This window comes from Equus przewalskii, chromosome 5 (assembly GCF_037783145.1).
Source record: "Equus przewalskii isolate Varuska chromosome 5, EquPr2, whole genome shotgun sequence".
Taxonomy (NCBI): Eukaryota; Metazoa; Chordata; class Mammalia; order Perissodactyla; family Equidae; genus Equus; species Equus przewalskii.
In genome coordinates this window covers 54,483,018-54,507,056 of record NC_091835.1, presented here as the reverse complement: position 1 = coordinate 54,507,056, position 24,039 = coordinate 54,483,018, and the positions used below count along the sequence as shown (strand labels likewise).

Sequence of the window (24,039 nt, the reverse complement as noted above, 5' to 3'; positions counted from 1 at the left end):
CAGTACATTCTTTATGACCTTGGTACATTGTTTATCCTCTGGACCTTCCCATGGAGCATATTCATCTCACAGTCTGCCAGCCATATTTGTATATTTATTCCAGCGTACCTATTTTCCAGAGCCTTTACTTCCTTTCCTATCCTTCTGCCGTGGCAATCCTAGCATTTCAGCTTTGCTTAGCATGGGCCATCTGTTTTGGTTAGTATTTAACCATCTTTGAAATTCAGCCACTCTGACTATAAAGTCTTGATCTTGGTCTTCAGCTTTCTCCAGCCTCCCCTTACAGGAAATGAGAGCTTCTTTGTATGCAACCAAAGAGGCCCCCTTGACTTCCCACTGGGCTTTTAATTGCTTGTTATTAAGTCTCTATTGTTCCTTATCCTTCTGCAGAGCATCAGTGCTGATTAGCAGTAGCCATCCAATCTCATTATCTTTCTAGCTACTGTATTCTCCATCCATTTCAAATATCTGATTCATTTGGCCAGTTCCCCAACAGTGACAGTTTTAACAGTTGGACCACTACCTTGTGTCAGGGGCTGTCCATGATCCATGTACCACCAGTGAGAAGGTTTTCATTGCAAATGGTGCTGGAGCAACTGGACATCCACATGCAAAAAAATGAATCAAGACACAGACCTTACACCCTTCACAAAAAGTTAACTCAAAATGGATCCAAGACCTGAATATAAAATGCAAAACTATAAAACCACCAAAAGATACTATAGGTGTCCTTGAGGATGGCATTGACTTTTTAGATACAACACCAAAGACATGATCCATAAAAGAAATAATTGAGAAGCTAGACTTCATGAAAATTAAAACTTCTGCTAGGTGAGAGACAATGTCAAGAGAATGAGATGACAAGCCACAGTCTGAGAGAAAATATTTGCAAAAGACATATTTGATAAAGGACTATTCTCCAAAATATACAAAGAACTCTTAAAACTCAACAATAAGAAAATAAACAACTCAATTAAAAAGTGGACCAAAAACCTTAATGACACCTCACCAATGAAGATGTACAAATGGCAAGTAAGCATATGAAAAGATGTTCAACAACATATGTCATTAGGGAATTTCATATTAAAACAATGAGATACCACTAAACACCTATTAGAATAGCCAAAATCCAAAACACTAACAACACCACATGTTGGTGAGGATGTGGAGCAAGAGGAACTCTCATTCATTGCTGGTGGGAATGCAAAATGGTACAGCCACTTTGGAGGACAGTTTGGCAGTTTCTTACAAAACTAAACATACTCTTACCACATGATCCAGCAATTACACTCCTTGGTATTTACCCAGAGGTGTTGAAAACTTACACCTACACAAGAAAACTTGCACACAAATGTTTATAGCAACTGTATTGATAGTCAAACTTGGAAGCAGCAGTGTCCTTCAGAAGGTAGGTGGGTAAATAAACTGTGGTACATCCAGACAATAGAATATCATTCATCACTAAAAAGAAATGAGCATATCAAGCCATGGAAAAGTATGGAGGAAACGTAAATGCATATTACTAAGTGAAAGAATCCACTCTGAAAAGGCTACATACTGTAGGATTCCAACTATATAACATTCTGGAAAAGGCAAAACGATAGAGACAGGAAAAAATTAGTGGTTACCAAGGGTTAGGAGAGAGGGAGGGATGAATAGTTGGAGCACAGAGGATTTTTAGGGCAGTAAAAATACTCTGTATATTAGTATAACGATGGATACACGTCATTATACATTTGTTAAAACCCATAAAATGTGCAACACCAAGAGTGACCCCTAATACAAACTGTGGACTTTGAGTGTAATGATGTGTCAGTGTAGGTTCATTTCTTGTAACAAATAGACTGCTCTGGTGCGGGGGATGTAGTAGCTCTCTGTACTTCCACTCAATTTAGCTGAGACCTAAAACTGTTCTAAAAAATAAAGTTGAAAATAATTTTTTTTTTAAATTGGAAAGTGCTTTATGAAAATAAGGTGTCAACATCATAAACTGATAATAAAAGTCATTTTTAAATAAGCCATTTAAATTCTATCATCTTTCACTTTTTTTTAATTGAAGTAACATTGGTTTATAACATTATATAAGTTTCGGGTGTACATTGTTGTATTTTGATTTCTGTGTTCTTTGTTTCTACATTGTGTTCACCACCCCAAATCTAATTACCATCCATCACCATACACATGTGCCCTTTTACCCCTTTTACTCTCCCCCGTCTCCTTCCCCTCTGGTAACCACCAACCTATTCTCTGTGTCTATGTGTTTGTTTGTTGTTGTTGTTGTTGTTTTATCTTCCACATATGAGTGAAACCATACAATATTTGGCTTTCTCCGTCTGACTTATTTCCCTTAGAATAATGCACTCAAGGTCCATCCACGTTGTTGCAAATGGCAAGATCTCATTTTTTTATGGCTGAGTAGTATTCTATTGTACATATGTATGTACCATATCATCTTTATCCATTCATCCACTGATGGGCACTTACGTTGTTTCCAAGTCTTGGCTATTGTGAATAGTGCTGCAATGAACATAGGGGTGCATATATCTTTTCAAATTGGTGTTTTCATGTTCTTTGGATAAATACCCAGAAGTGATATAGCTGGATCATATAGTAGTTCTTTTCTTAATTTTTTGAGGAATCTCCATACTATTTTCCATAGGGGCTACACCAATTTACATTCCCACACCAATTTACATTCCCACCAGCAGTGTATGAAAGTTTCCTTTTCTCTACATCCTCTCCAACACTTGCTATTTCTTGTCTTTTAATAATAGCCATTCTGATGGGCATGAAATGATATCTCATTGTAGTTTTGATTTGCATTTCCCTAATAATTAGTGATGTTGAACATCTTTTCATGTGCCTGTTGGCCATCTATATATCTTCTTTGGAAAAAAGTCTGTTCAGATCCTCTGCCCATTTTATAATTGGGTTGTTTGTTTTTTTGTTGTTGAATTTTATGAGTTCTTTATATATTTTGGATATTAACCCCTTATCAGATAGATGGTTTGCAAATATCTTCTCCCAGTTGTTAGGCTGTCTTTTCATTTTGTTCATGGTTTCTTTTGCTGTGCAGAAGCTTTTTAGTTTGATGTAGTCCCATTTGTTTATTCTTTCTTTTGTTTCTCTTGCCCAAGAATACATGATATTCAAAAAGATACTGACAAGGCCCGTGTCAAGGAGAGTACTGCTTAAATTTCCTTCTAGGAGTTTTATGGTTTCAGGTCTTACATTTGAGTCTTTAATCCATTTTGAGTTAATTTTTGTGTATGGTATAAGACCATTACAATTTTTTGCATGTGGCTGTCCAGTTTTCCCAACACCACTTATTGAAGAGACTTTCCTTCCTCTATTGTACGTTCTTGGCTCCTTTGTCCAAAGTTAATTGTCCATAGATAAGTGGGTTTATTTCTGGGATCTCACTTCTGTTCCATTGATCTGTGTGTCTGTTTTTGTGCCAGTACCATGCTGTTTTGATTACTGTAGCTTTGTAGTATATTTTGAGGTCAGGCACTGTGTTACCTCTTTCACATTTTTGTCTTTTTTGTCTTTCATTTCTTGATTGGTATCCATAAGAACAAATTAGATATAAGAAAAAGCAAAAGAAGAACTTTATACAACATATTATAATATTGTATCACATATCTTGATATCAATTTCCCTATTTGATTTATAAATATTTATTTTAAAAGGGTTTACTACAATACAAAATACAGATAGGTCCTGTTTGATTAAATAGTGACTAGACAAAGAGTTGGTAGATATTTAATCAAAGACTGAGTAACATTACTTCTGTGGTGAAAAACAAATTGTATTTATACCGTTTCTCCTTATGGTACTTTTTCAGTTACAAAATATACAACGATACAAAGTTTAAATACATATTATACATCTGGTTAATATTTAAAGGTTTGAAATAATTATTCACCATTGTATGATATCATTGGAAACATAGAATATTGCAAGTTAAAAGACCTTAGATGCTATTTTATTTAAACTTCTCTCTGCATTCAGGAACCTATTTACCCAAATGTAAGCAACAACTCAGCAGAAACCAGTGTCCAACCTCCCACAGAAACTTCTTCTTTTTTGGAAGTAAAATAGATTAACAATAAGTAAAAACCAATTTACTGAGTTTGCATGAAAACAGCCTCAGAAAATTAGAAGATTCAGAGTCAAGAAAGGATTTTAGTTCTAGTATAATTTAAACTTTCAACTACATAATAAAGAACTTAAGGAAAAATTACATTTCTATTTTACAAGATTACAACCTTCTAAAGCAAGATCAATCACTTGGAGTTTCAAGAGAGTCAAAATTTTGATAAAAGGGGACTTTTAAAAAGATTTTTTACAAAATTAGCACTCCATTAAATAACAAGAAGTCGCTTATTCCGTGTTTCTAGTGGAAGTTTCACTTATTTGAAGATCATCCATTACTGGTATCACTCTTACAAAATGTAGTTTCCCAAAGTTAGGAACAAGATAAGAAAATAACAGTTGTCCTTGTGTACAAACAGTAAATAGAGTTGATCGCAGAAGCCAATGAAACACCTCATTGGGTACTGGGTTATTTTTGTCCCTCCTAGAACATGAGTTTTGAGCAGTTCCATGTCTATTTTGAAACTTTTAATTATTGATTTAGTCATGGATGGTATTTGGTCAGGTGGTAATGAATAAATGAATAATATCACCCAGCAAAATGGCAGTTTTAATATGGTCAAGAGCCAGATATACTTGTGGTCCTTCCAAGTCAAACAGTACTTCTAATGTTATTAGGTTGGTTATTTGGTTTTTGGCCTTCTCTTTAAGAATGAGAAAGCTCTATATTTTTATATATGAAATAGGACTTGTTAATGTGGATGTAGGAGAATTTAGTATGTTAATTACTGCATCTATTTTCCTTGCAAACTGAGGAAAATATTTTTTACCATTGTTTTCATGCGATGCTTTGGGGCTATGTGAAGATGCAGAGAAATGTCGTGCATGGAAGTAATAGTAATATTTTTTTAAAAGCTTGGGTTAGTAAGACTCATTACAACTATTCTGGACCCATTTTTGGCTAAATGAAGAGGAAAGTTTTACCAGCTGATGGCCGTTTGATGACCTGCATGGAAAGAATTGGTAGACTCAGGATAACACAACTGAGAGGAGTGATCACATAACAAAATGTGACATCACCATTTGGCACCAGCTGTCATCCTGGGCATGGAGAGTCAGTTAAACTCTCAACCCTGAATTTTCCCCTCTAGATTACTCTTGTGGCTCACCAGAGGGCAGTGTGCAGTAATCGGCTGTACTGCTTCCTGCATTGGATGTCTCCTATGGAAAAGCCAACGTCAGATCATCAGAACCAGACAACAGGCAAGATAATAATTATGGAAACTGTTTTATTAGATTTGTTGTATCTGTGTGCCCTTTATATGGAATTCTTAATATTGAGAAGTTAGCACCACATGAGATATAACATGTTTTTATGAGTTTTTAGCAAATTCTGTATAACAGTTTCAAACTTATGACAACAGTTTTGGGATTACTGAACTCAATTCTCCTCTTGAGACTTACAAATGCAATGATAATATCCAAAGGTGGATAATTGCCTTTTTTCACATATCTCACACCTAAAGTCTCAAGGATTTTCAATCTTACACACAGATTACATAAATCAGTGAATATATATTGAACAATTGGAGTGTGGGACATAACAAGATAAAGCAGCTATAAGTCTTCTCAAAAGTTTGGAATCTATCAAGAGATTAAAGTGTAAATAAAAAAATTTAAATCCATGAGTAAAATTTTACAAAGTGGGAGCTATGTATAAAGTACTATGAGAATTTGAAGGATGGAGAGATGAAGGCTTTTGGGAACGACTCAATCTGAGATAAGTCTTGTAGGTGAGCCAAAACTCGTTTAGACATATTGAGAGTGGTGAAAGCACATTCTAGGTAAAGGAGCCATCGTGGGTATGGAAAGTTAAGGAGCTTAGAGTATGTAAAAGGTAGTAGTGGGAAATAATACTAGAGAGCTATATTGTGAATAGGTCCTTGAGAGTATTGAATACCAGGCATGCTCCCAAAACTGAACTGACATGGGAAGTTGTAGGAGCGAAAGATCAGCATTAGCATTGTATACTAAGAAAATTGATCTGGCAACGTCGTGTGGGAGGGATTGGATAAGTAAGAATGCAAAGGTAGGGAGTCAAGTTAAAAGGCTGTTTCAACAATCCTGTAGGCTTTGAGATTGAAAAATAAGGCAAGCAAGAGGTTCTGTGAAAGTAGAATTGGTGTGAGTAAAAACTAAGTAGATGCGGGTGGGGTAAAGAGAGAAAGAAGTCAAAACATAGTTTGAGGTTCTGAGTTGAAGTAGGAAGATGATAACTTCATTCATTGAAATACAGGATCCAGGAGAAGTAGGTTTGTGAAAGAAATTGATATGATTACCAAAAATCTTACATAAAAATCCTAGTCAAAATCTTTTTGAAGCTAAATATTCACTTATTTTTTTTTTCCAAACTAATTCAGATGAATTTGGAGAACTCATTACACTTGGTACCCCCAAAACTCTACTCAAACAACAAATTTTTGTTTATTAAAATGTTTTGAAATTTTACATGTGAAAATCTAAGAGAAGTTCATTGTTCACTGGGGGTTAATAGACGTGAATTACCTCATCACGTTAAATGGGAGCAGCAGCAAGGTATTCTCCCACCGCTGAGGAAAATAAGGTTTTTAAAGCTCTATTATTGTTAAAAATTAAAGAATATCCTAATTTCACCAAACGGTGAATTTCTGCTTAATAAAAAGGAAAGAGTTGCAGCCTTTCAGTGATTCAACCATGTTCTATGTGTTTTTTTCTTTCTAATAGAAAAATATGATAGAAGATTTAAAGAAATCAGTAATAATCTTGATGAAGAAACAAAATAACAAATAGAACTTCCTTTAATATTTTTAAATATTTTTTATGTACTAACTGAAAAAGGCTGTGATGGAGTCACATTTGCTCAAACACATTGTAATATTTTCCCCCAACTTGGTTGACAGTTACAAAACCCAGAGACCAAACTGTGAAAGAAACTCCTCTAGTTGAAGCATCTGCTTTTGTGGCAAATTTCTCAATCAATCATACAGAAAGTTTTGCAGTTGTCTTGAGTTCTTCTGTTATTTTTTATACTCATATTAAATAAATGACATTATAAGTGACATGGACTCGTTCCTTGGCCACTGAAAAAATCTAGTAGTGAATTTTCTGCACTTAATTGGGTTCTATAATTCTATCTTTCCACTCTTAACCCTTGAAACACCTGCTAATCAGATAGCTCTTGTCTATACTTGGGGAGCCTGCAGCTTGAATTTTTTTTCTGTATAAACCACAAAGGAGTCTTCCACGTGTTAATCCTGTCCTCTCCACCCTGCCCTCATACTTGTGTAATTATTTAGAACAAGAATAAGCCTTTCAGGGGCCAGCCTGGTGGTGTAGTGGTTAAGTTCATGTCCTCTGCTTCAGTAGCCTGGGGTTCATGGGTTCAGATCCCAGGTGTGGACCTACACACTGTTCATCAAGCTGTGCTGTGGTGGCATCCCACATACAAGGTAGAGGAGGATTGGCACAGATGTTAGCTCAGGGCCACTCTTTCTCAAGCAAAAAGAGGAAGACTGGCAATAGATGTTAGCTCAGGGCCAATCTTCCTCACCAAAAAAAAAAAAAAGAATAAGCCTTTCATCTCAATTGGCTATTGTACATGATATTTCTTAGTGTATGTCTTATCAAATTGAGCTGCAAGGCTTTCTGCTCTTATTAACACCATTTTACTTAGTCCCTTAGATGTGCTAATGAGCTAGAGGATGCCCTCTTGAATGCAACACCATCAGGGACCTCAGGTGAATTTTTCAGAAATCAACACCACCACATTGTGTTATGCTTTCCCCTTTCTTGTTTATATACCCCTACTGGAATGTAAGCCATCTGAGGGGAAGGATGGTGTCTAGTTTGAAAAGCACTCTGAGCACACCAACTTGTTAGAAAATAATGAGAAAGTGGAAAAGTCAGCTAGTGCCAAGATTTCTAGCGGTGGAAAAGGTCACAATATTGGCTGGTATTCTGCTCAAGGGGAAGAAGGGAGGTACCAGGAAGTAAGACTATAGTTATTATCCTTTTGTTTTCCACTGACAGTTTTGCCCTGAGCTAATATCTGTTGCCAATCTTACTCTCTCTTCCCCTGCCCCGAAACCCCCAGTACATAGTTGTATCTTCTAGTTGTAAGTCCCTATAGTTCTTCTTTGTGAGCCGCCACCACAGCATGGCTACTGACAGACGAGTGGTGTGGTCCTGTGCCCAGGAACCAAATCCTGCCCGCTGAAGTGGAGCACGCTGAACTTTAACCACTAGGCCATCAGGGCTGGCTCCCATCTTAACCATTTTTAAGTGTACAGCCCAGTGGCATTACATACATTTACAGTATTGTGACGCCATCACCATCCTTCACCTCCAGAATTCTCCATCTTGCGAAACTGAAACTCTGTACCAATTAAACAATAAATCTCCATTCTGCCTCCTTCACCCCAGCATCTAGAAACCACCATTTTACTTTCTATCTCTATGAATGTGACTACTCAAGGTAACTCATATAAGTGGAATCAATATTTGTTTCTTTGTGACTGGCTTGTTTCACTTAGCGGAATGTCTTCAAGGTTCATCCATGTTTTAGCATTTCTCAGAATTTCCTTCCTTTTTTAAGGCTGAAAAATACTCTATTGTATGTATATACTATATTTTGTTTATCCATTCACCTGTCATTGAGCACTTGTGTTGCTTTCACTCTTGCTTCGCTATTGTGAATAATGCTACTATGAACATGGGTGTACAAATATCTCTTCAAGAAGCTGCTTTCCGTTCTTTTGGGAATATGCCCAGAAGTAGAATTGCTGGATCACATGGCAATTCTATTTTTAATTTTTTGAAGAAGCATCATACTGTTTCCCATAGTGACTGCACCGTTTTACGTTCTCACAGTGCACAAGGGTTCTAATTTCTCTACATCTTTGCTAACATTTGTTATTTTCTGGGGTTTTTTTTTCTCCACAAATATTAGCCCTGAACTAACATCTACTGCCAATTCTCCTCTTTTTGCTGAGGAAGATTGGCCCTGAGTTAACATCTGTGCCCATGTTCTTCTATTTTATATGTGAGATGCCTGCCTCAGCATGGCTTGATAAGCAGTGCATAGGTCCACACCCAGGATCTGAACTGGTGAGCCCCAGGCCGCCAACATGGACTGCATGAACTTAACCACTACGCCACGAGGCTGGCCCATTATTTTCAGATTTTTGATAGTAGCTATCATAATGGGTGTGACATGATATCTCATGTGGTTTTTGCATTTCCATAATGATTAGTGACGTTGAGCATCTTTCCATGTGCTTATTGGTCATTTGTATGTCTTATTTGGAGAAATATCTATTCAAGTCTTTTGCCAATTTTTTAATTGGGTTTTTTGACTTTTTGTTGTTGAGTTATGCTATTGTAAATTTTTCCCATCATCTTTCCTAACTGGATACTGATTGTTATTGCTGACATGGAAAAAAAAATCCACAAATTTCTACTGATTTTTAAGCTCATTCATTTGAGTTTTACAGAGAAAAAAATCACATCTGAGAATAACAAATATTTTGTTCTTCTCCTATTCTGTAATTATACCTTGTGTGCATAGATTGAAGAATACAGAAACGTCAGCAAACAATAGTGGTGTTAGCAGGCATCATGTACTGCTTCTGACTTTTGCTGGAATGCCTGTATTGTTTTACCATTAAACATGATGGATCTCAGAGGAATAAGATATTATCATGTTATAAAAGTGTGTATTCTTAGGTTATTATGGGTTTTATTTTTTTCATTAAGGATTGGATTTTGAATTTTATCAAATATAATTTCTGTATTGTATCAATCAGAGATTGGCCGGGAAAACAGAAGGCACTCCATGTAATCCAGGTACAAAGAGTATAAGATAGGAATTATGGGCTTACACAACTCTTGGAAGAACTAGAGAAACAAAGGTCAGGGAGTTCAAAGCTGGAGCTCTCAGCCTGAAACACCGCTGCAGGTGGTTCTCAAGATGTTTGTGAAAGCCACTTGAATCTCACGCTTGCTCACTTGTCAGTCTGCAGCTGCCTCCCGAGAATGAAGGCCTCTCCTTCTCTTGCACCCTAAAAATCTCATAAAAGTCAGTGCTTCTCATTGGCAAATTCTGATGCAGCGTGGTAGCCCATGGCCCCTCCTCTGCAATGAAAGAGCAGAGAATTGATGCTAAGTGAACAACTATCCAGTCCAAATTATGAAGATAAGCATTATTGCAATGAGCATATCATTTTTTTAATGTGATGAATTATGTTAATGGGTTTTCTAATATTAAGCCTTATTTGAAGTAAAACCTGCCGCATTATGGTGTACTTTTAAAGATATTGTCATATTTAATTTAAACTGTATTTTATTATTATTATTTTTTTTAAAGATTGGCACTTGGGCTAATAACTGTTGCCAATCTTCTTTTTTTTTTTTTCCTGCTTTTTCTCCCCAAATCCCACCAGTAGGTCGTTGTATATTTTAGTTGTGGGTCCTTCTAGTTGTGGCATGTGGGACACCGCCTCAATGTGGCCTGACGAGCTGTGCCATGTCTGCGCCTGGGATCTGAACCAGTGAAACCCTGGGCCGCCAAAGCCAAGTGTGCAAACTTAACCACTCAGCCACAGGGCCAGCCCCCTAAACTGCATTTTATTTAGCGGGATTTTTGTATTATATTTATGAGAGAGTTTTGCAGTTATATTGTACTGTGCTGTCTTTGTCTGGTTTTGCTACAAGATTATACTTTCTTTATAAATTAAATTAGGAAGGCTTCCATCTTTTTCTGTATTCTGAAAGAATTTAAATGTATCACATGCGAATTACCTATTGCTTGATAATTAGAAATAATTCACAAAAACTTTTGGTCCATACCTCTTTACCCTTCTTCTTCTTCTTTTTTGTTTTTTCCCCAGTTTCATGAGTAAATATTAACCTGTGCTCTTCTCAATGTAACCAATATTGTAATAGAAAAAAATTAACTTTCCAAAGCTGAAGAAATGTGTACATTTGTAATGGAAATAATTTAACAACTGAATCAGGCTAGAGGTAAAATTGGTTTATAACATCATATAAATTTCAAGTGACCATGATATTTCAATTTCTGTGAAGACGACATCTTGTTCACCACCCAAAGTCTAATTGCCATCCATCACCATACATATGTGCCATTTTACCCCTTTTGCCCTCCCCCCTTCCCACTTCTCCTCTGGTAACCACCAGTCTATTTTCTGTGTCTATCTGTTTGTTGCTGCCGTTTTATCTTCCACATATGAGTGAAATCATACTGCATTTGGCTTTCTCCATCTGACTTATTTTCTTAGCATAATGCACTCAAGTTCCAGCCATGTGGCAAATGGCAAGGTTTCATCTTTTTAATGGCTGAGTAGTATTCCATTGTATTTATATACCACATCTTCTTTATCCATTAATCCACTGATGAGCACATAGGTTGTTTTCAAGTCTTGGCTATTGTGGATTGTGAATCTTTTCTTTGCTAATTCAACTACTTGAAATTTTGTTCTTTTTTTAGATCGCCTCCCTTTGTCTCAATTTATGGACTTGCTCTCTGGTCTTTCCTCTGTTATTTTATAGAGATCAGGTTCTCTTGAATTTTATTTAAAATATGTATGAGATGTGATTTTTCTTAACATGGCTCCACTTGTACTGTAACCCATAGAAATCCCTTGAATGTTACGCCAGCAACCCTTCCATAAGTTCCAGTGCTAAATCTGGGATTAACCATTTTTACATCTCAAAAGGAAGATGCTAATAGAGTTAGACAGCTGTGCTCATGTTGTCATGCTGGCAGGAAGTGCTCTTTGAATGATGCTGTATACAGCAATGATAGCAGCGTGATGACTCCAGCAGCAATGTGACAAACAGGGAAGAGAGATGTTCACATCTTAGGCAGGGGACCTACTTTTGAGGATTAAAAAAATATTCTTGGGGGAAAAAGATAATAAGGGTCCAAACTATGCCTATTTCAGTGGAACTGAGAATGCAGGGTCAATTTGAGAAATATGTAGTTGGTACTAATAACAAACATGGTGGTTTATTCATGTGAGAGTTGAGAGAGAGAAAGAACAAAATAGAGAGTTATTCAAAAATACCTACCTTGGATGACTAGGCTAAGGACAGATTGCTGATTGAGACAGGAAATATAAGAGGAAAATCAGACTTCTAGAGTTTAGACAATAATTTCAGTTTGGAACTTTCTGAGTTTGGGATATTTACAGGAAAAACAGGTTGAAATGTCAGGTAGATAATTTAAAATATGAAACTGGATCTCAAATTTTTGGAGGTAGAGATATGGACTTAAGCATTATCCACAGACTATCGTTTAAAAAAACCCTCTGAATCAGATTCCCCAGGAAGAAGGTATAGCAAGGAGAAAAGGTTGGGGATAGAAAACAGAAGAACATCAATATTAAAGAAATGGTTAGAGGAAAATCTAGTGAAGGAGGTTGAGAGGGATCAATTTTCTAATTAGAATTAGAACCAGGAGAGTGTGGTGTCACAAATGCCAAATTAGGAGACAAAATTTTTTTTTTGAACTATCCTGCTTTAGAGAAAACTTTAAATGGAAAGAATGGGCAAAGAGTCAAAGGGACCAGAGCCATCACAGCAGGTAAAGATTGAAGAGGGGCCATGAGAGATGCTGATTCTGTCATTAGCCATCTTATAGAGAGCTGGATCATTGGACTGTTGTATGGAGTTTGCTAGAATGTTGTAGTGGATTGAGTAGTAACAAAAGGTAGAGGAATCTTGGCTGAAAAAGAGCAGATACATCTTTTAAATATGTATTCAACAGTTCCCTATCACTTTTTCTCTTCAATTTTACATAAATTCTTACTAACCTAAATTCAGGAAAGTGCCCAAATCATAAACATACAGCTCAGTGAATATTCACAAAGTGAATATATTCATGTAACCAACACACAGATCAAGAAACAAATTACCACAACCTCAAAGGCTACTTTGTGTTTCCTTCTTTTCTCTACCCATCTCCCATCCCTGCCAAGCCTAAATGTTATCTTGACACCTCAAAGCATACATTGATCAGCTTTGTTGTCTCTGTACTTCCCTTTTAAAATAAAATGTAATTAATCTAACATTTTTCAAAAACTCAGGATAGTTATTAAGAGCACAAATTACAGGATAAGGCAGTGGCCTCGTTGGCATCCATCTCACTAGAGCCTGGCAGAGGGCCTGAAGCATCATAGGTGCTATTCAATCAAGTGAATGAAAGAAGAGATTTTCATAATCAGTCATCATGCTACTAACCTTTCTGTTCCCCACACTTTGTATGTCCTTCTCAAGGCCATTGCAACTGCTGTGGATTGAAATTACTCTCTTACCACAAGGTATGAAGAAAAAACAATGGAAGAATAAGATGAGAAAAATGCTCTATCAAAGAGTTAAAATAATTAATTTATTTCTAGTCAAGAGATATCTTTTAGATTGCCCCTTCCTACAGTATTTGTAGCACATCCTGTTCATTATTTCTAGCACCGCTCAGGACTGCTTCCTAACAACCTTGAAAGTTTATCAATTCTGCAACTCATTAGAAAAATCCCTGACTCATTTTTGTACTTCAGGCTCTTTTATAGATTTAATAAATGTAGCTGTTGTTATTAATAGCAAGATCCTTAAGAACTAGGACTTATTTTATTCCTTAAATCATAAATATATATTGTAAAATCGTATAGCTCTGTGTACAACTCCAAATGTTTGTATATTTTTATTGTAAAATACAGTCATTTGTAGTGAAAAACAGCTGGGTGGAAATCTGATTAAAAGCGACCGTCATTGATTTCGTATGGCTGTGTTAATTGCCTACCATTCCTTCCACATATTCTCTATTTAATTTTCTCTGATACCATTAAAATATTAACCTCAAGGAAACTTACAAGGATTCAAACATTTAAGATTAAAGCCATAAGTTAAAGCTGCTTCTTTGCCCATACTCTCCACGCTCGTTCCTAACAAAAGCAAAGATTAAATGGAATCTTTTCTTAGATGTGGAGAGTGCATTTAACTCACTTTGCCTGAACAATATGTCCATTATGACAAAGCACTGAGATTACTTTTATGAATGAATGTAGAGATACACATTTTTTTTTTCTGTTCAGGAAAAGAACTCAAATTCTTTTTTGGAATTGCTAGGTTGTATTCTTCTATCAGAAGCTCATTTGTGAACATAAGGGTCTCTGTTATCCAAAACAAAGCAAAATATTGTTATAAAGTGCTGTTTTATCTATAGAGAGCTATAAGGAGAAAAAAATTCAGATATGAAATATTCCACAGCTCTAGGGAGAATAGACTTTTTGAATTGTAAATATTTTATATGGAAGAATACCAACTGGTAGTCCTAGATATTCTAGAAGCTAAGTACTTATTATTTAAACCCTATCTGCTTTAATTTACATAGAAAATACAGATATAACTGATTATTGAAGCAAGTATAAAAGCACAAAAGTCAAGAAATATAAAAGGGGAAAGGGCAGGGAAAGCAATTTGATTGTACTAGAAAGTCTGTGCTCTGGATAATTACTGATTTACCAAAAGAATTAGCTTTAACCTTCTTGGCAGCCAAGCAGGGGGAAAAAAAAGAAGAATATATGAATTACACAGCTTTTCTTTATATAATAAAATGAATCACGCTAGTTATAAATACTTCTTCCCAGCATAAAACTCTAAAAAACGTTGATTATATGGATCTCCATATTGAAAATACAGAACAAAATAATAGTTATTTTCTAAAGTAGGGATTTTTTAAAAGTTTCTGAAATATTGAGGGCATTTTGGAAGTTTATATTGTGATACATAAAAATAAGTTGTGGTATTCTCGAGGCAAATGTAACTTTAGTTTGTTAACTGAGTTTTCATGCCAATTTTAAACTGTCAACATTTAATATCTTAAAACATCTTTACATTTGCAAAACTTTTCTTAAAAAGCAAAAATTCACAGGTAAGGGGAGTTAAGAAGGGAATAAGCAAGGAACTGAAGTTAATATTTATTGAAGAATTAATTTTTGCTGACTACAGCATCTTTGTAATTTTTTGTTTACCATTCCCTGGATTTATGATGCATGAAGCTATGAATAATTTAGAAAATTATTCTCAATGCTTTAGAATCTGTACAGCAAAAATAGAATCCACATTTCCTATTCAATCTCTTAGTTGTTTTTCACAAAACAGCCTCTTAGTCTCTTCAAAAATATATGGTTTTATAGTCTATAATAATTTGAAATGTTTTTATCAACACAATAAGCATTTGATATTTACAACATGGGCAAAATACTAGATATTTCTTTCTGGGAAATAGAGACATATCTAACTATTCAACTGTTATCTTTTTTTAAACTCCTTCATACATTAATGTTAAAATTATTTCTGTGAGGAAAATATTTTATCAAATAAGTATAGGAGACAGCAATGTTTTCTTCCTTATATATAAATAATGTTTTTTTATTTCCTTGTGGTCCTGCTGTTTCATCCTATATTTTGTACACTTTTCCACTTTCATCACAAGCTGCTGAAACAGAATCTGAGAATACAAGATTCTTAAGCCCAAAACATTGCAATAGAGTAAGAAATGGTACTTATAAACTACCTACGGTGCTGCAAACTTCTGGCAATTAATTTCAATTAAGTTATTTACAAGGTGCGCCACTACTAACTTGTGCCCAGATGTTTCAGTTGGCAAAATGTGACGGCCACCAATGCAGTCAATTTCAGTAACAATCACTCATTGATGGAATTTTCACACTGAATTCACAGCACCTTCGTAACATTAGTACATGATGTCATCACCCTTTGCCTCATCATAACCATAAAAATGCCAATACGAGTTGCAACAAATTACTGCAGGCAATTGCTGAGTTCTAGAGATGTTGTAGTGAACACCTGGGCTGGCTCGGAATCGAGCAGCTTTCAAAGTTTCGTTACCAGATGTTTGTGGAACAACTTATGCATGTATGGAAAACATACACTTTTTTTTTTCATTTGCATGAACAATTACCAGATCTCTGGAAGTAGTGGAAACATATGTTTCATGAAAAAAACTTAGCTAATAAGACTTTATTAGGGAAATATTTTTATTAAAATCAGCGTAGTTCCTCTTAAACATTGTGAGTTGAATCTGCATAATCCTGTTTGTATACAATTATTTCTTTATAAAATAAAACACATCTTCACAAACTAGGTAAGTGGTACAGTGGTCTATACCTTTCTTGGGTGAAGAAAATAAGAATTTAGGAAAATTTTATTAATATTAAAACTAAAAGTTAGCTTTTGTGTCTGATTTTGTTTAATAATTGTGTATATTTTTAGAGTAATATTCATTTAACAATTGCCTTACTTTTCTTAAATATGCTACATCCTACATCTTCCAAGAAAAAGACAGACTGCTTAAAATTATCTGTGTATGTTTATCTTTGCCATTAATTTAACGTAATATCGACATTCAGTACGCTTTAGGAAAATTGCACTTTGTGATTCAAATTATAAAGAATTTTAGAAAAACACTTGCCTATGCCATTTCGAGATATATTCTTCACCCATAATGAGAGTATAAATAGGAAGAAAACCATTACTAATTTTTTTGATGGGTCTATTCCTTAGAGGATTCTTATTTTTCATTTAAGGAAAGTGATGATTTTTGATTTTTTAACTAACTGAAATATCAGTTCTATTAAAATAAACAGGTCTCCCCTTTATTAAAGTTAAACTATTATTCTCACTGTAATTCACTGTATTTTATATAAGGACCTGAAATGGACCACATTTTCCTCCCTCTGGGCAACTGGAAGAAGTTGTTAAAACTATTAACAGCTGTCTGGTAACTGTTAGATTCTGTGATTTCATTTAGTTCAAAAGAACTCTAAATTTATCCAGGTGTTAAATATATTAAGTCCTGGATAAAATCAAAGGATACTCCATTAGGGATGCATTTTAGGATTTGATGAATACATTATGTTCATAAAAGCCAGAGTATAAGCAAATATATTTCTGCTGCCCATGAAATGAACAGGTAAGTGAATGTTTAAAAAACAAAACAAAACAACAAAAAAACTCCTGTCTTGTTTAAGAAGCAAACATTTCAACTCCTTTACTGAGAAATGAGAATTACACATACCATTAAAACAGAATTGTTCACTATTAGAGTATGAAGTGAGTGAAGTGCCAGAAGCAAACACACATTAGTAGGCTGGATAGTAAATTTGAAATGAAAAACCTCTTTGCAGCTTTAACACTTAGTGGATGGATACACATCACTCTTTGCACTGCTATGAAGTTCACGGTGGTCCTGGGGTGCTGCCCCGATGACTTAGTATGCCTTTCCTTCTTATATGTCCAGAAATCCCTTCACGTCTCCAGGGAGTCATTATGAGCTGTGGGGTGGCGCTGCATGCAGGCGCCTCATGGACATCTCTGGGGAGGCACAGACCAGAGATACACTGAGAGTCACTGTAGAGCCCACATTTTCTCATTCCTTGTTTGTTATAAGGCTTGGGCCCAAGGGTGTGTGAAAGAATGCCAGATGAATATAGTCCCCTATGTTTTAAGAAAATGTAAATTTCTTACTGTTGCAGTTTTAACCCGAAATGATCCTGAAAGTTTAATTTTCACCCAAAGGCAAATGAACAGAATACCTGTTAATGCCTATGGTAAAAAAGAGCTGCAATTTGTTTTTGGTCCTTGGGACCTTTTTACACTCTCATTAAATAAAAGAAATAATCACAAAGGAAATTAAACCACAAAGAAAAAATGTTCAAGCCATGTTTAGCGTCTGACCTAAATATATAAAACAAAGGAAATACGTGGTTGCGGTTAGAACTTGGTCCTTAACCCGTCTTTTGCATTTACAGCACACAGTAACATGGTAAGAATATATCAGGGACATTCTTAAGCTGTATTTACTCAAAGTAACATATTTGGAAGAAGAGTGAAAGATTCACTGGATTATCCTAATGTTTATTAATTTAAAGTAAAACTTCCAGCTTGTTAGAAGTGTCAGTAGCCTTGGAAAGGTCAGAATTGATGATTTGAAGATATTTACTACTTATATCTCCTCCATATGCAAATGTAATTTCCACCGAAGAAAGTTGAACATCTGTGGGTAGCGCAAGTCACCTATGTCAGTACCCCGTGAAGCTCTAGCCTCCACAGTCAATATGGTCAAAATTATCCTCAGTCCAACTCCCTCCACTGTTATATTTCCAAAGAATGGAAGAGTTAAAGGAGTCCAGTACTGGCACCCACAATGCAGTAGTCTGTCATCTTATATGTTAGAGGTAATATACCACATTTATCCTCTGCTGCATTTGATGTCCATAAGCACACATATTAACGGAGGCAAGCAAACAAGAGCAGCACCCAGAATCTTTGCTTTATACCTAAAGGGTAGTCCTGACATGGTTCAGTCTGAGACCCAGGTTTTGACCACTTTGTGGCTCTATCATCTAGAATTATACCTTCAGGACTTTAGCCATTCCAAAAATTTAGTCTAGTTCAACTTGCAGGTAGTCATATACAGAGTAGGCCATATGATAAAGTAGAAATTATTCATTGGCAATTAAATTTTTCACATTACAAAAAGATGAACATAATGTTCTTATTATTACCTGGAGGCATTGCACAGTAGGTATGATATTTATACAGTACATTACTCTGCAAATTAGTGTATTGGATTGCTTAAAATTGAGTATGTTCTATGTAATCTAAAGCAATCAGGTAGTCAAAGACCCTCCTTGTGCATGGGAGAGTGGTTGGAGAAATCAACTATAGCGGAATACATGCTCCTGTCTAAGATAGCACACTGGGCCTACTCCAAGAAGCAAATGGAAGGAGTGGAGTTCTCCTATCCTTTTGGCATGAATCTTACAGAAATTTATAAATGTGTCTTTGGGAAATTTGTTTCTGTTGAAACAGTATTTTGATAATATCTTAAATTTTCCTAACACTTCACAAAGATTTTTTTACATGTATTTTCTCACTTAATTGCCTTTCAGTTTTCCCCACAAGGTTCAGATGAGCTGATTATTTGGGGAGTATTTAGGACCAAAAACAATTAGGAAATTTACAACTTTAGTAGAAGAAAGAAAAATTGAGTTCTTTCTTTTTGTTTTTTTGCTGAGGAAGATTTGCCCTGAACTAACATCTGTTGCCAATCTTGGTCTTTTTGCTTGAGGAAGATTAGCCCTGAGCTAAACTCTGTGCCAGTCTTCCTCTACTTTGTATGTGTGTTGCCACCACGGCATGGCCACTGATGAGTGGTGTAGGTCTGCACCTGGGAACTGAACCCGTGCTGCTGAAGTGGAGTGTGCCGAACTTAACCACTAGGCAATGGGGCTGGCCCCCCCAAAATTGAGTTCTTTGTTGAAGTACTTACTTTTATCATGATTAAATTTGGCCCTTATGTGAAAGTACCCTAAAATCTGTCTCAAAGGAAGCAGGAGTCTAACAGTTTAACACAATGTGTCTCTGCAGATGGAGAGTTAACCAACCTAGAAAGAAGTCATTATGCTAGCTCACGATTGGGAAGTGCCCCACCGGGTAGGCTTCAGCATCTGCACCAGAACCTTCATTCAACAGCCGTTGAAGTCCTGAGAGACAACCCACAGAGCAGCTCAGGGACAAAATTAGACTTGGGAGTTTCCTGCCCCTTAATTAAATTTCAACTGCTTTCTGTAGTGACGGGGCTCCAATTAGAGGACAAGTTCAAAGAAAATCTAACAAAGTTACCTGTGGCTGTATCATAAGCTTTCATGCAGCCAGGGTTTGGAGAGCACAGTCTTGAGTGAGCCTTCTGTACCTATCTTAACAGTGACAAATTTAATTTATATAAATCACGAAGCCCGGAGGGGAAGTTTCTTTTCTTTGTTGAGTTTTTTCCTAAGTGGTCTAATCCACATATATGAATCACACATAAATACAGTTCTTGGGGAGACTATTTCCCTTCGCTCAACATGAAGTGTACTTCCCACAAAAGCTATGCCTGAGATTTTCACACACCGCAACAAATACTGACACCAAATAATGCTGTCATGCTATAAGCATTTCCTACATATTTAACGTTCTCCAATAGTAAGGAAGATACTAGAAAAGAATACTAATGTAGTTTTGAGGATATTTGTGAGGCTTCCAAATTCTCCATGTCTCAGACCTTCTCAAAGGAGAATACATAATGATTTCTTCAAAATGTCACTTAAAATTTGTTCCCCTTGCCCTCTACTCAAAATTAGCGTGGACCATCCATTTTAAGTCAGCATTTTCAAAAAGGATCAACTGAAACTTGAACAGGCAGAAGGAAAAATGTTTCCACTTCTACCAGACTTAAAAGAAGTTGGACATCTTTTCATATTTTTCTTATTAACATTGTAATATAAAACATCTGTAACAATTTAGTAAATTAAATACATTAAAACAACAAATAAAAGAGGCTGTAATGAATAAAATACAGAAGACCCCATGCAGCTGCCTGTTCTTTTCTTGACAAGCAGCATAGTCAAGTAGCTAGAGCCATGAGTAACTGCTGGCAGGAAATAAACCCATGAACACGATTGAGAGCTGCAGTGTGCTAATATGAAAACCAGCTTTTATTTATTTCATCACCTTTGTAACAGAATGTTATATTCTGCCATTTTTCTCCAATTTTCTTACTTCCTGTGGAAACAGCAGTCTCATAACTTCTTTTTCCTTTATCACTCTTGTCTAATTCCATTTTCTCTTACCTCTTGTTCTCTCTTCTATGTTTCTTTCCATCCTCAGAACTACCACCTTTATCCAAACTATTTCCTACCTAGATTACCAAAAAGGTTTTGAGCTCCTCTCTCTCTTCATTCAAGTTTAACTGTTTTATAGCAGTCAAGTACTTTTTCTCAAATAACTCAAATCACACTCAAGCAAGAACTTAAGAATGACAGACAGCTGCTTAATGGAGAAAATCTTAATTCTTTGATCTAGTTACTTATGGGCCTCTGTCACCAGATCCTTCTGAAACTATCCCTTTTCATCTATTATAATTACATCAATGGAATCTCTTAGCTTCTTACAAGCCAGTCTCTATTACACCCCTCTTTCATACACACACATTCATAGCTATCTTCTCTTTGCTCTTGTACATGCTAGTCTCCCAAGAATGAAAGATTGCTCGCTTCTTTCATCATGACAGTCTACAACTAGGGGCTGTAAACTCAAGTATCCTTAGGGGTAAGGCAGACAATATACTCATGGTAGAGTAAATGATGGAATAAAGCACTAAGGAGTGGTACAGGGTATGGCTAAATTGGAAAGAGGAGTCCCATGTAAAGACATTCAAATTTAAGATGTTTTTTCAAAATGCTGTGCTAGCCCAACAAAACATAAGTAGACCTGATTTGGCCTCTGGGCCACAAATTTGCACCCTCTGAGGTATCATTATCTTCTTCAATATCTGTTAAAAATTTGCCTTCAGAAAATCTCTCTGAAGATTTCCATCCATAGTCCTAATTTCCTATTCCTTCAGTAATTTATATGCAGTTTGGCTTACAGTACTATATATTTGCTTTGGCTCTCTATTTTGTTCATCTATGGATATGTTATTTTCTCAATTATTTAGAAAACTTATTTTGGGAAAGCAGAGGTCATAGGTTTTGATTCTTTTGTCCTCACGTTCTAGAGAAAACTTCCCTCTACTTGTGCACATAACAATATGCTTGTTGAGCATGAAAAAGAAATGATAAATCAATATATTAGCAAGGTTAAGATCTGAAAAATTGTCTCTCTTACTTACATCTAGCATTTTCTTTAGTTTCCCAGAGAGAAACAAATAAGAAAGTAGAGGAAAGAGGACTATGGGATTCAAAGTGATAGAGAAGCAAACTGGTATTTTGGTATAACTTACTTAATGTTAATCAGTCTACTGTCCAGAGAGCTGTCACATGTGAAAACAGCACTGGATGGGGAATGCTCAGTTTATAACCTTGGTCAAATAATTTAATATTTGGAGGAATGTTTCCTTACTTATAAAATGGTGTATTTGGGGTGGGGGTTTGGGGACAAGGTGGGAGTAGCTTCTCTGACAGACACATTTTGGAATGTCTGCTTAGCCTACAATGACCCCCCTTAACTGTTCCCCTACTCCACCTCAAACTACAGAGACATATTGCTGGAAGTCATGTTTAGACATTGTGGTCCTCATTTCTGGAACACAGCTCATTGGACTGAGGGGTATCAGTCAATGTCTCTCCCCAGGGGTTTGGAACCATGGTAGAGAGAAAGAGATTCAGTATTTAATCTTGTTGGACATATTCAATATTGTAGCACATAAATCTGAGCCATATTCTACCTTCCTGACTAGGATACAGAGGAGGCCAAATTGGAGAGAGACAGAAGAAAGAAACAGTGATAAAAGATAAGTGGTAGAATCTGCCTGGGTTCAAGACATCCTTCCTGTTGCCAGTTGCAGTCATTCTACTTTTAGTTGTTAGTAACAATGGTCCTTATCTTCAAGATTGCTCTTTCCCTAAAATTCTGTGAAGCTATACATTTAAGTTTTCTCATCTGTAAAATAGAAGCTGTGAGTGGAAAAGCAGTTAACCAGACTAGTTCATTTTAGCGGGACTCACAAACCAGGTAGTCAGCCAAAACTTCTGCGAAAGCCGTATTTCCTGGTATAGAAAGCAGAATTTGTCATAATGACACATATCTTACTTTCCACCTAAGGTGATGATATGACGTTCAGAAAAAAAATAACCTAAAAAGCTGTGAGGATTACTAAGGTATTATCTGAAAGAGGTTTTAAGTTTCCCAAATATAAGAACCATATGTATTCAAAGCACTTTATGCGTTTCATTTCTTTTTACATATGTAAGGAATCTGAGGAGACAGACTCAAGTATGTTAGTACATAATTATCAAAAAATTACCCATAACACTTTCAACTTTCTACAAAATAAATGCTTATTGAGTATTTTTTAAATTAATGTTCAATCTATCAAATGGATGTAATACCTGTCATAGTATTATTAAGTCTATTTGAAAATAATTAAAAATACTATGATAGGTATTGCATCCTTACACACTGAGCTGAATGGACTTAATTTTACTGGGTGGCTTTTAATTTTTCTATTCTTGGAATCTCTAGCTGGTGGCTTCACATGGTCTTCTGTGTGTGTACCATACAATCTTGCTGTAGGATGAAGGGCTGTGAACATAGAAGTTGTTCTACTGCAGATCACATTGTGCTCCTGGAAACATAACTGTAGATGATAAAACCTGATATGAAAGAATTGTCCCCCAAAGCAGATGTTCATAGTAGCCTCCCAGATCAGAGCATCTCTTTGGAATAGCAATTCTCTCCTTTATTTTACCCTAAAAACCTTTTGTTTCTTAGAAAGAGAGAGAGAAGAAGGGGTGGGAGGGGATAGGAGAAGAGAAGACGAAGAGAGGAAGAAAGCTCGCCTTCTACCTCTATTCATACTCACACTCCTTCGAAGAGTAATCCACCCTGATGTTGTCACTCCCTCCCCTCCTTTCTCTCTTGAATCCATTGCAATCTGGCTTCTCCCTGTCTGTCTCAGAAAATTGTTCCTGTGAGTCTCCAAAAACCAGATCTCCTTGCCTGCAAACTTTCCCACCTTTCTTCCTTCTTGAATCTGTATTCTACACTGTTGCCTCTAGTATTTAAAGCACAAAACTACTCATGGCACTTCTCTGGTTAACACCTTTCAATGACTTTTTATTACCTATGAAAAAGAATCAGCCCCTTTTCCTTGACGAACATCAAAGGCCCTTCATTCTCTGGCTCCTTCCTCCCTGTTAATTTTCTTTCTCTGCTTTCCCTTACTCTCTCCCTATGGTTCGGCCTAACTGTCTCCTTGCAGTTTCCCAAACACGCCCATCTATTTCACATCTCCAAGGTTTTTAGACACGCTGATGCATT

The 24,039-nt window shown here is 36.0% G+C and overlaps 1 protein-coding gene across 1 annotated transcript in view; it reads right to left on the bottom strand.

The window, feature by feature from the left end:
- CCDC91 (coiled-coil domain containing 91) overlaps positions 1 to 19,932 on the bottom strand; it is a 362,152-nt gene extending 342,220 nt beyond the window's left edge. Inside the window, exon 1 of the mRNA XM_008517658.2 lies at positions 19,861 to 19,932. The gene's annotated coding sequence lies outside the window, so the exon portion shown is untranslated. The remainder of the gene's footprint in view (positions 1 to 19,860) is intronic.
- Between the last annotated feature and the right edge of the window lie 4,107 nt (positions 19,933 to 24,039).